The sequence below is a fragment of the Pseudopipra pipra genome, chromosome Z (genome assembly GCF_036250125.1).
Source record: "Pseudopipra pipra isolate bDixPip1 chromosome Z, bDixPip1.hap1, whole genome shotgun sequence".
NCBI classification, from domain to species: Eukaryota; Metazoa; Chordata; class Aves; order Passeriformes; family Pipridae; genus Pseudopipra; species Pseudopipra pipra.
The window spans coordinates 53,724,765-53,738,743 of record NC_087581.1 but is presented as its reverse complement, the minus strand read 5'-3'; positions in this window follow the sequence as shown (position 1 = coordinate 53,738,743).

Genomic DNA, 13,979 nt, shown 5'->3' with positions numbered 1-13,979 from the left:
TTTTTCCTTAGATCAGATACATCTTGAAGCAAGTTGCATTAGGAAACGGTGGCTATGTAACTCCTCTTTTGAATCAATCTCTTGTATTGCACCCTGCTGTGTACTACACATAATTATTTTTCCCATGTTGTAACAAAATCTAAGTTTGATGTAGTCTAACCAAATACCTCTTTCAAGTGTTGAAGTAAAACTTACACAGCATACAAGACTTCATATATGTTCTTTCTGAAAGACAGTGGTAAAACTATATGATGACAACAGGAAAGACAGAAAGATAATACAATGAGCAGGACATTTATTTTGTAAATTTCATCTCTGATAACAAGAGAAAAATTGACTTCCCTGCAGAAGAAATTACTGTTCTTGTCTGTTGTGTGCTTAGCCACAATTTGAATTTACCACAAGGTCCAAACTCAGAGATGACTTGTGATAATATTTGACAACTCAGTCACAGTCAGACCTCACAGCTAAGAGAGCAAACTCTTTGCCAACTCACACACCTTTTCTGGACTTTCTTCTTCATACCCTCAAGCAGGCACTAATTGTCACTGCACCTGTAGGGCAGAGAATGCATCAGGACATTGTCCAGAAGGGGTAATATTTAAGGGCCCCTGCAGTTTTGTAGTAGCTTTTTCTGTGAAAAGCAGAGATTAGCTTTAGCAACCTGAAGGGTAACTCCAGTGCAATAAGAAAAATTCTGCTAGTTTTGTGAGACTTTTCATGTTAAATCAACATTTTATTCAATTATAAGTTGCTTTATATGATGTTTTCTCAAGGTAGACAGTTCTTAGGTTTTCTATTTTATTAGGTTGTAAGAAAAAGTCTTCAACACACTAAAGCAGAAATTACAACATAATGTTTGCTATGTTCTTTTAAAAATTGTATGCAGCATCCTGATGTAGGGATGCTTTGGGTGAAATAGGCATTCTGGCTAGGACACTCAAAACCTAGAACCTATACCTATGCTCAGCATTCCACAGATCTCAGGATATGACACATCCAGGTTTCCACACATGAATTTGCAAGTGGTTTTGGGGGTTTTTTTATTTAACCTTTGAAGCTGCTGTACATTTCATTTTGCATGACCCCCTCTAACCAACCTCAAAGATAATCCATCTCTCTTTCATGAAGTGATAGAAGATGAGAATAGCCAATGTAATTTTAATTATTGGGAACAATAAGAGATATTTATTTGACTGAAAAAGCCAGACTTCTATAACAGTGCATTATGTTCAAAATCCTGAGATTTTCACAGGAATCTAACTAAAATTATGACAGTTACTATCTAGTCATACAGTTTACTTTAGCATCAACCATGCCATGGTGTTGGAGGTGCCTGCAATGAGGAGGAGAAATTTAAACTATTGAAGGAGAAGTTACAAGACATCTTGGCTGAAAGCTACAAAGAAGAGAGCATGGTATAACTGGACCTAATGCAGAAGCAAATGGACTGAGACTGTTATTGTTGAAGAGTTATAAAATTATTGTTAATGCAGGGTAAAGAATGTTGTATCCCTTCATATCTTTATAAAAATCCTTATTTGTCTCTCCCTCATGTTCTATCCCTCTTCTACTGGCTAGTTGCTGCCGCAGTGCAGCTTTTCCTAATATGGTCAAAACCCTTCCCTATTTTCCCAGTATGGTTATGCTCCCTTCTACATATTTCCTTATATGTTAAGCTCCCTCCTACCTTTTCCTTATATGTGTTGAGCACACCCACCTTTCCAGAACCTTCCCCTCTCCTTCTATAAATAGAGGGAGCCATGTGGAATAAAGGCAGATCTGCATCCCCGTTCAACCCTGGGGTTTGTCGCATCTTCTTCCCAAACCGTGACACCATGGTACTTAGTACCAGCATTTCTGAACAGCTTTACAGGGATGTGGAGAGAAAGTTTGGTAAACTTCCATGACGTTTCTTCTTTTTCCCACAGAGATGTGCATACTATATGGCAGCCTTTCTCTCTTTCAAAGAATAATTACAGTTTTCTGTAGAAAAAAAAGAACATACTGAAAAATATGTCGAAGGTAAGCACAAAACCCTAATGGGTCAATATCTAATGTTCTAGATGAAGTAACTACGGGGTTAGTAAGATCAACACATTGATTATGAACCTTGTGGTCCCCATGAAAATGGTCAATAACAGCTGATGTGACAGTGTTAGGATTCTACAGATTAAAAAATCTGTTTGGTTTTTTAAAAACACATTTCAACTACTTAGCTAAAACTTATGTTCCTTATAATTAATGAAACATGGACTGTGAAGTGCTCCTTACAAAGCTGAAATCTGTGAACCTGTCTCAAGGTTACTTTTGTGCTGCCCATGGTTCTTCATCTCCTGTTTTGTTGGGTACTGCCAGACACACAGAGAAAGAGTTATTTGTGAGAGGGCGTCATCCCTGAGGATGGTCATACTGGATTGTAGAGCATTCAGAACTGTAATTGCTGCATAGCCATGCACAATTTGATGTAAACAAAGCATTTCAGTTCAGAGTGCCTGGGTACACTTCTCCCTGCAACAGTAGAATGTATCATGGGCTATTCCAAATCTTTAGCTTATGTGGTCAGTAAAGTTGCATTTGTTCATCAAAGCTATGCCAATTTAGTTGACACTGAGAAAGGAGTCCTAAAAGTTTGAGGATCTGCCTTAATAATTTGATGATCAAAACACTCACTGATTCTACACAGTAGGTAAAGAAACTACTATTAAGCACATCTTGCATTAAGCAGCATTGCCTTTTCATGAATACCATTTGGAGAAGGTCAAATCTATTCCAGAATGTGTATGTTTCCTGAGAAAGGGCATCCCAGCAACACATTAACACATAGTCTGAATCATGCTGAATCAATGAAGTAATTTCACTATTGTGAGCCTGCACAAGAGTGAAATTAGTGGGGGAATGATACATAAATCAACAGATGGGGCCTCACAACATTCATGCTCTTACTCTCTCAACATGATCTCTGCTGAATTTCCCTTATTTATTGTCATCACTTTCAGGACTGTGTGATGTTTTGTCTATTGTAACTAACCAAAAAGTGTTGTGCTAAAAATAGTCCTCTCCAGACTGTAACACAACACGTTATCAGTTTCTGACTGAGGAAAAATTCATAGATTACAGTTTGTTGATTTTGGCCACTCAGTAGTAATTCTGATGGTTTGGCAATTGGTTGTCAGCACCGAAAGGTCTGTGGTGCAGAACTCTGTGCAACTTTGTTCAAGCCGTATCTTGATGAGATGAATTCTAATGAATCCCTCTTCTACAGGCTGAGGCTTAATCCCTATTCAGAAGGGATTAGTATTCAAATTTATCCTAGAATCAAGAGTGATTAGTGGTCCACCACAAACAGTATGTCATGGACTATTCACTTGAAAGCTTGTGACATTTCTTGTTTATTTCTCAATTTTTATGATATTCCTACAGTTAGCAGGGTGGTCTTTCTTGCTGTTGTCATTTTCCATTAGAAATTATTGATTAAAATGTTGCAAGGGGCTGGTGGGGAAATTTCAAGACTGACTGCACTGTGTAACACTTAGCAGCTGTATGCAAATTACAAGAAAAGTTCTTCATTTCCTGGGGGAAGGTCAGTACAAAATCTGGTTGGGAGCATTGGCTCAGTAGATGTAGTTTTGATCCTGCTTGTCTAAAGAAGTTTCTAATGGGACATTTGATCACAGTCATGCACTACAGTGGCAGGCTTGTAATGGAGCATTTGACTGAAGAAATCTTAGAGATGGATGACATGGGTAGTCATTCAAAGCACTCTTTAAGTTCCTCTCTTAAAAAAGTGGAGCTAGGTTTCTTCCAAAACTTAGATAAGTTTGAATCACCCAAAGAATTAGATAGAACTAGTTTGAAGAAAACAGGAAAAGTAATACCATTAAGTGCCCCACCAATCAATTCAAAGTGGGAGTGGTTGCTGCTGTGAATCAAATAGTTCCTGAGTTCAGAATAACAATTTTTAAGCAAAATTTCATCACAGGAGGCTGTGTTGTCTAATGAACTCGTAATGGACTCCAAGATTTTAGATATGCTTTTCAAAAGCACCTTTCTGTTTCTTCCTTTTCCTCCACAGTCCACACATAAAAAAGAGTACAAAAATATTTCAGATTATCTCATGGTTATAGGGGGTTTGGAATACAAATAAGAGCAATATTTCTTCCCATTTCTATTAAAAATATAAATGTATACTGGTTTATTACATACTTGTTACAATTTTTTTTTCTTTTAGTTTGATTCAAAGACCACTGAAATCAATGGAAATCTTTCTTTAACCTCAGTGTTGTGTAGGATTTAGCACTTAAGAATGTTGAAGGAGAAGCAGAAGAATGGGGAAGGTTTTCAGGTCAGTAAAAATGACAAGGCACTTGATTACTGTATAGGTCACTGGATTAAAAAAAGAGCAATCATATTGTGAATATGTAAAACAACTGCCCAGTATTTATCACTTGCATATTGATACTATCAAGCAATTGCATCTCCATTCATCTGCATACCAGCATGTAGACAACCAGTAGAAGCCGAGTACCTTATGGATGTATGAAATATTTGATGTAAATAAAAAGCGTGAACAAGGGACAGTAAGAGAGGGCATAGAAACATTGAAGGTTGTCCCTTTCCACTTAAGCTGGAAGTTGTCATCTGTCAGTAATGTGATGCTGCTTTACAATTTCTTATACATAGCTTTGGGGGTGTGATGTTTCCTAATCTCAGATGTTAGGTGAATATAAATTCTTTGTCACCCATCACCACATTTTTAGGAGTTTCTGTCATGCTGGCGTTGTGCTTATAGAAACAGTAAGAAGTTTGTCAAATGTGTCACATAAGTACCTTAAAAATGTAGTTTGCACATATATACTTAGTTTTTACAGACTCTTAAATTAGATATAGGTCATGGTCAAAGCGAACTGCAATTTATGTACAGAGAAGGAAATCATGTTCTTAGGAGGTGCAAAAACTGGGTTACTCCTTTGTTGCAATGAGTTTTAGCTCATTTTGGGATCTTTCTGTTAAAATATTAGTGCTTTCAGGGCAACAGAGTACAGAGAGTCAGATGCTGCACTGTTGTAAATTAGTTTACATCAGCCAAGCATCAGTATCATCAGCTGGCAATGCCACCTCTGAAAACAGCTGATTATACTGAAGGAAACAGGACAGCCAGGCAAATTGGAAAACCAGAAGAGAAAAGTTCTAGGAGCTGTGACATTCCTATTTTAGGTAACTATGCTGTATCAGATCCCTGGTCACACCAAGGCCAAAGCCAAATAACTGTGGATTAGGTATGTCACTTCCCCTTGTATAGTCTCATTGCAGCCTCACTCTTTAGTTAAATAAGAAATATTGTACAGCATATGTTGGAGCTCTGGAGCTATTCCCTACCATTAGCAATCAATCATTTCACACCCCAGAACATAGAATCAGATTACATTATTTTCTTAGTTTCCTGAATGTTGCATTCAGGTTGTGAAAAGATCTCCTAAAGATCAGCTGAGAGGTGGTTATTTCAAAATAAGGTTTAATTTATGGAAGATTCCTGCTTAAAAAAAAAAAAAAAAAAAAAAGGATGAAACACGGAATGCAAATAGTCTAATGGAAAGAAGACAATGAGAAAGAAATACGAATGGCTTGGAAGACACTCTGAAAAGAGCTGAAAAAAGGAATTTTATTTGGAAGTACTGCCCTTCAAGAGTAAAAATAGGTTTAATAGGCCTCAGGAAAGAAAGAAAGGACTGAATCACTTACAATGACTCATCTTACTGTGAACAAAGACATAGCTCACCTACCCAGTAAAGGTGAGCTTTACCTTTGTCTGCTGTAAGACAACGCAGTTCAAAAAATCAAAGTGGCTCACTAGTGATAATTGTCACCACCTTCCTGAACCCTAGCAGGAACAGATATTTTAACCCATCTCTGATAGGTTACATGCATCACTGACAAGACTGCTCTAGAAGCCCTAACAAGTGAGAAGGAAGAGAAGAAGCATAACCCTAAAGCAAGAAGTGGGTAGGGAACTCCTGGTAACAGTGAGGCAAATATGTATATGAGTGTGGTGAACAAAAGAAGAGGGAGATCCCTGAGTCATTCTTGAAACCTGCTTTTTGACTACCCTCTATGCACTGGGCTAAAACTATCACTTCTGACTGGTTAGACCATTTAGCAGCTTCATCCCTCTCACTGGCAGCTCACACATGGCAAAATGCCATCTAAATGCATGTTGTACTGCTGTTTTGTAAAAAAAAAAATCACCAAAAATAATATGCTGTCCTGTGTGCCCTCAAAGCATTCTTGTGCAGGCAGAGTGTGTCAGAAAATCATAGAATCACACAATGACAGAACATGCTGAGTTAGGGACCCACACAGATCATCAAGTCTAACTCTTGGCCCTCTGCAGGACACACCAAGAATCCCACCAGGTACCTGAGAGCATTGTCCACATGCTTCTGAAACTCTCTCAGGCTTCATTCTGTGACCACTTCCCTGGGGAGACTGTTCCAGTGCCCAACTATCCTCTGGGTGAAAAGCCTTTTCTTGATATCCAGCCTAAACCTTCCCCAGCTCAGCTTCCTGCTGTTTGCTGTCACTTTTCATGAAAAAGAGATCGGTACCTGCCCCTCTGCTTCCCCTCAAGAGGATGTTGGAGATCACAAAGAGGTGTCCCCTCAGTCTCCTCTTCTCCAGACTGCTTCTCATAAGGCTTCCCCTCCAGACCTTTCACCATCTTTGTTGTCTTCCTTTGGACATTCTTTAATAACTTAATATCTTTTCTATATTGTTGTGCCACATCAGTGCAGAGCAGAGTCAGACAATCCCCTCCCTCAACCAGGCTGATGATGCTTTGCCTGATTCTCCCCAGGACACGGTTGGCCCTCCTGGCTGCCAGGGCACTGCTGACTCATATTCAACTGACCATCAACCAGGAACACCAGCTCCCTTTCTGTGGGGCTGCTCTCCAGCCTCTCATTCCCTAGTCTATACACACAACCAGGGTTGCCCTGTCCCAGGTGCAGAATTAGGCAGCTTTATAAAATTCATATGGTGGGTGATTGGCTATCTCTCTAATTTTTCAAGGTCTCTCTACAGGGCCTCTCTGCCCTCAAAGGAGTTGACAGCTCCTCCCAATTTAGTGTCCTCTGCAAACTTACTTAGTATTCCTTCGAGTCCTGCATGCAAGCCGTTAATGAAGATGTTGAAGAGAACTGGGCCGATGATGGAGCCTTGCGGAACCCCATTAGTAAAGCTTCTCTCCTCTGCTGCAGTGGTTTTATTTTCATTTCTAGTGCTTCTGGATGCATAAGCCTACAATCAAATAAACATAAAATTATTTAGCTACATTCCTTTACTGGTTAATTATTTATTAATCCTAGTAGCTTGAAGTCAATATAGCTAAAAAGGGGCGTAAAAGAAAAGCTTACAGAAAAGTGTCTTCTACTTCTCTTTTATAACCCAAAATGAGAGAAAAAATTTTATAATTGTATACTGCATCAGTTCAGGTAGTTGAAACAATAGCTTCTCTGCGACAGACTGGGAAGGGGAGACTGGAAGATTGTGTGTGTTAAACTCTGCAACACTAGTTACCATTCAACCAGAGAGTTTACTGCAGTATTGTCTTCTGTTATGTTCATATGGTTCAAGTGGTAATCTTGTTGCATAAGTAATACTGCTTGCGTCACAGATGCCTCACAATATTTAGAGTAAATTTCCAAGGTCTTGGTTACATTACAGCCTGATGGTACTGCAGCTTGCTGTACTATTGCTAGCTGCTATGAATTACACTGTCTCTATTTCCTGACCAGGTATTAATAGAATTTCCTCAGTGACCCACAAGTGATTAATGAATGAGAAGATAAAATACTCCACCTGCTGCAGCACCCATGAAAACTGAATTAATGAGTAAGGAAAAAAGCAAAACAGAGTCTCAAGACTGAACAAGCAAGATCAGTTGCTTATTTGCCTCAGCTCCTAATGATGCTGTTTGCGAATCAGTTAGTTGCTTCCTCAATTAGACCACTAGTAGACAGTCAATCCAGAGAAAATTATGCATTACTATGATAATCACTGTATAGCATTAAAAAAAAATCCTGTCTGTCATTAAAATTGTGATCTTAGGGAAAAAGCTTTACACTCATTACTCCTCTGTGTAGTATTTAAGAACCTTAAAGTGCCTATTAAGACACACAGTGGAATAAAAGCATTCATGAGACTTTTGTAGGCTGTATAGATTGGTTATAATTGACATATAATTCCAGTGTTTTTTGGTTTTAATATGAAGAAAAAATCTTTATTAGATTAAGCAGTTCACTGTAACAACTGTAAACTTGGGTCCAAACTGTGTGACTCTAGCAAGACGTTGAGAAAGTTTCTCAGTCTTTATTTCAAATGTTAGTAATCTTTATTTGAAACATATTCTGTGCAAACAATCACTTCTTAACTTAAAATTAGATCCATTAATTTTCCCTGTTTTGTTTAAATTAATGTAAATCTTAGCAATCCAAATCTAAACAGAATCCACAAATAGTTTACCAAACAAACAAGCAATCATGTGCCCTCTCTAAATAGGTAAGCCTTTCAGCATACTCTGCAAAGTACTTAAACTGTGGAACCAGAGGGAAATCCAGAGGAATATCCAGAAGAAATCCGGAAAATAGTGATTGAAAATGTAGTCACCATTTCTGTAGCTTATAAAAGGAATGTGTCTCAGCAGCCAGGTGGATGGAAATGTAAAGACTTTTACATTTTAAACTCTCCTATTTTAAAACTAGTTTAGCAACTTTTTTTTTTCAAGATCCACAGAATTTTGAAGACATTTTTGCAGCTGATTTTTTAAACTAACACTTGCAGTTTTCAGTGAACAGTCAGGAACTGATATCTGCAAGCGAGAGTTCTCACACTCAGCTACTGACTGCCAGCAGTCTTTCCACTTTCATTTCCATGGAAACTGGGCAATGAAGGGTTGTATTTTTTTTTTTTAATTCTTATTTTTATTTACCTGACCACTTAACTTGCAAGGATAGGAATTAGCCCAGAGCATCCAAGGGAGTTCATATGTGACTGGTGCTTTTAGCAGACAGAGTCTAAAGTTGCCACAAGATCTCAAGTTCATTGACTGGAGTTCTCTGTGGTGACATATTTATCTTTTTTGGTTTTGTTTACTGGTAAGTCTCAAAAGCTTTGGTGTTTCAGCAGCAGTGTTGCTCCTAAGGTGCATACTTAGCAGAGGGCTGATAGAAAGATGTAGATTTCTTCTGTAGAGCTCTATTCCCAATTTCTAGACTCTAAACACTGTATATCTCTGCACCTGTCCTTGTTCCCTTCAGTTAATAGCTAAACATCACTAAAGACACAGGTCCTGATTCTGAATTAATTTCTTTCTTATTTAGCTTATGCAGTCATATCTCTTCACTGAACCAAATTAACTAGTACCAGATTTACCTGAAAATTTGACTCAGATCAATTCCATTTAACAAACATGAATGTCAGTGAGTACTTTGGGAACCATTGTAACATAGCATTTGGTAATCATCTCAATGACAATACTGAAACTGCCCAAACATAATATTACTGCAAGTTCTAGAAACCTATCCACTATAACCAAATTTACCTCTATGAATCTTAGTTTTGTACAACACTGCTTGCAAAAAAGAAATTTTTTAAAAAAGAAGTGTTATCCACTTTCTCAACAGCCTTTGCAACAGTGCTGGATCTCATTAGTTTACTGTTTTCAACAGCCTAAGATATTAAAAAATTCCAAAAGTGGCTGGATTAATCAGACATCACTGAATATGATAAGATGAATAATGAAAAAAGGAACCAAGAACCTATGGAAGTATTCTGATGATTGGTAATAAAAAGTTTAGCAATTATTTGATCATATTGTGAATAATTAAAAAAATGGAAATTTATTCAGGAAAAATGTCAAAATTTGTGTTATGAATAATTCATTATGAATAATTCATCCATCTCTACACTATATAGAAATATTCTTGGTATTCTGCACATACATTTATACCATCACTTTAAGGCTTCATTTCCAGTGGCTCCAGGCAGTGTTCAGCAGCTGAATAAATCCAGGATGCCAGCAACCTGCCCATGCAAACCAGAAGACCTAACAAACAACGCTTGCTGGTGACAGTCCAGTTGACACATTCACCATACTAGGCCAGTTCGATAATGGGTGCACAGAAACTGTTGAATGTGCTCCTTTTTCAATGCTGGTTGTTGGAGTCTTCAGGGAGGGCTTCAGGCACAAGTAGTCACTAGAATTGTGAAGTGGTATCCCCTGTTCACATGCAGAAACATTTCTAAGATACCATTCTCCCCAGCTTTGTCCTGGAGGGTTTTTATTTCCCTCCCTGGGAGACATCTCAGTCTGTATCACATTGAATTCAAAAGGCCCTTGTTATACATCCTGCCTTGTCTGTCTCTTTGAGCTGCTCCTGAAAATTCACAGACCAGAACCCTACCTGCAATTCAGGACCATGTTGTATGCAGTCTTTTCACAGATGAGTCTCCCACTCATTACTGAAACCTGGTATGCTCTTCTTTGGTACAGTATACTGTGGGCTTCCATATAACCATTAGCTATATTTTCTTGGAAAAGAGAGTAATGTTTCACAGTTGCTTTACAGTTGCTGCTACAGCTTTCACAGGTCCTATTCTAGGGAAATTGTAACTTGAATGTCTCTTTGGACAACATCTGCGACCTTAAAGTCCACTAAAAAACATTTTTGTTTCAGCCTATTAGTTTCATTACTATTTCTAACCTACGCATTACTACATACATTAGTGTAAAACATTGCAAGTTTTTTCTTTACAAGGAAATTTCTATGTTAGCACATGTAGTGCATGCAGAGATTCTTTTCTAGATGCTGAACAGCAGATAACAGAATTCCTCAAATATTTCTGTTCTACACCAGTTTTGATGTTTCAGTGATTGTTCAGTGATTTGAATAATTATATTTTAGCAAGAAGAAAGTATGGTCATTTTTACTTCCTTTTTCAAAAATGTAACCTGCAATGGTGCTGTTCTCTGTCAGAGTTCCTGTTTATGTAGTTTTGTAAGTTTATTGTGATAGCATTCAAAAGGCTGTGCCTGAAAAGTTCTATAACATATGGCATATATTTAACATTGCTTGTGAATTAAAAATAACAGCCTGCCATCTGCCATTCTGAGCAGATTTTATCAAAGTCTAAATGAAAAGCTCAACAATGTGAATTTTGTCAATTAAAATATGAAACATTCAAGTTCATGACAGGGTAAAAGTGTTCAGACTTACCTTACTTGAACTTGAGTCACTAACAGGTTAGCCTTGGTGTTTGAGTACTCACTTTACAGAGGGATAAAACATCATGATAAGCATAAGATCAAGTCTTGTTTTTAAAAAATATAAGCTTCATAAATCACTTTATCATGTATGAACCATTTGAAAAAGTGTGATATGAGCAATTTTCACTTATTCTAATTACTTAAATAAGAATTTCTATAAAATGTCATCAAATCTTTTCAGTAGCTATTAGCTGATAGTCTGTAGTTTTTGCTCTACTACAGAAATACAGTATCAGCAATACCCCCAGTTTTCTCTACTTATCGAAGTTACAGTTACTAATAATTGAACATTGGCTCATTTTTGGACTCCGGGTTGTTTAATTTGTTTTTTTGTGGGTTTTTTTCTAAGCATGTAGATGCTTTCCCCCTTTTTTTTTAATTAGATAAAACAAAAATCCATTTTAAAATAGAAAGTCAAAACCTTTGATTTTGAAAATGTTAACAAGAAATCGCGACACTTTTGAAAGAAATCTCCCACTCCTAAACTTTTTGGCTAAAATTACACAGTAACTTGTCAAAAGATATGATGTTAACCTTGTTAATACTGCCTGCCCATAGTATTCTATTTTTTTGTGACCTTCTCGCTTGATTATTGCAACTTTTTACCTGGACTACTTTCAAATGGGGTACCAGCACCTGACAAGAGAGAGTTGTTCCAGAGTTTTGTCCTCACCCCCAATGGGAACCTAGAATATAACTTGAAATACACACTGGAACATCGCATGGTAATAGGATCAAAATTTCATAGCTGCTGTCAGCTCAGCTCTGGATGTGCTTTCTCTTGGATGTAAATCCTTTTTCACTTTCACACTCACTTCTTAAATTCTTTACTCACTTTTTAAACTGACTAAGCTTTTTGATAAACTAAGAGAGGAAGGAGCAGCACCTTTTGTTTCTGCTTTTAATATGGAACAGTACTGCAGATGTCATAGTGACACTGTACAGTATCTGAGTTTGTAAAATCCAAAAGTTGTGTCACTGAGAAGAGTGAAGCTAGTCAATATTTCAGTCAGTTGCTCCATCCTTCACTCATGTATGATATCATATCACACAGAAAGTTCCTAATTCAAGTTAAATCAAATAATTGCAATATGGGTGTTGTTCAACTGAACTTTGTCACCTTTAATTGCCTTGAACTGTTACATGCTTTCTAAAAGAGAGATTCAAGGCAATATCTGGAATCTGATTGATCCAAAAAAGTGTCCATTGTTGGGGAATCCACCACTTCCCTGGGGAGATAATTCAAAATAGTTGATTGTTCTGATTGTGGAAAATTTTCTTTTTGTATCCAATCAGAATTCCCCCAGGAGTAATTTGTATCCATTACCTCTCATCTTTTTCATGTGACTCCTTGTAAGAAGGGACTCAAGTTAATTTAAATTCAACGCTCAGTTTGCTTTCAGCATTTCTAGTAAAACTTCAGTGACTTCAAAGAATGTAATAAAATTAGGTTATTATAAAACAACTGTAAGCAAGTTCCAGATTTTACACAGAAAAGCTGTGTTACCTTTATGAGCAGCACTATGAATTAGGGAGTATTGAGTTTCAACTAGTATTTGACCTAGTCAACTCTACCTTAAACAAGCCAATATAGATTTTATTTTAATTTAACGAGGGAACTGTTGGAGGAATTGTTGTCATTGATTTAGCTTAGGGAAAAGACAAGTCTTATATTTTCTGCAACATGTAGAGCACAGAGCATGACTCCAAATAATTGAGGAAAAACACAACTTCTTCATGAAACTGAGTTTTCTCTCAGTGAAGGTGCATTGGCAACAGAAGGTGTCTGGTGATAAAAGTCTTTGAATCAGTTACCGCAAGACAGGAAAAAACGGTTTTTCAAAAATGAAGAATTAACTCAAAATTCACCCTCAAAGTAGGGGGAAAAGAAAAGAAGACATGAATAAATAGGAAGACCTTTTATCAGGCACTCCAGAAAGCTCTTAAAGATGCGGGAGCTGTGATTCGTCCCTTACATATTCTTTTGGAATACATTTTGATAAATGTATTTGATCAAATGCATTAAAATTTCACAGCCTGCCAAGTTCAGCATATCAATGTCCTCTCAGATGCGATAGATTTGTCTAGCTACAAACATTCAATAACCTCTCTGTAGGACAGCCTGAACTTTTGGAGTTTTACCTTTTCACAGATCTAGACTTGTTTGATTATTTGTCATCATCTTGTTCCATTCCACCAGCTAAATAAATAAACAAAAGCAGAACAGTTTAAATTTTGTCATGGATCTAGTGAAGCTTTTGTGTAACTTGCTGTGCAAGTGAAGGAACAAAAATCTGAGGTAAAAACATGGGTTGTAGTTTAAGCACAGGAGTGGAAGTCACGAGATGGGCTTCCTTCCTCAGTTGCCAAGGATGTTCCATGTGATTACAAGCCTGGTTTCTGCATGTTGATACTTAGATTTAGCATTGATTTGGATGGAAGTAGAAGCATGCTCCCAATCTTACTCGTCATCTGGAAAAAGAACATCCTCTTTGATCCCACAGAATAGACCGTAAACCTCTTTTAACTGTCCTTGAAGGGCTCCTGGGAAGAACAAAACCATTTGTGATGAAGAGTAGTTGGTTGATACTCATAAGTTTATATGAAGGATGTACCTACACAATCTGTAATTCATTCTGTACAGGTCTAAATAGAT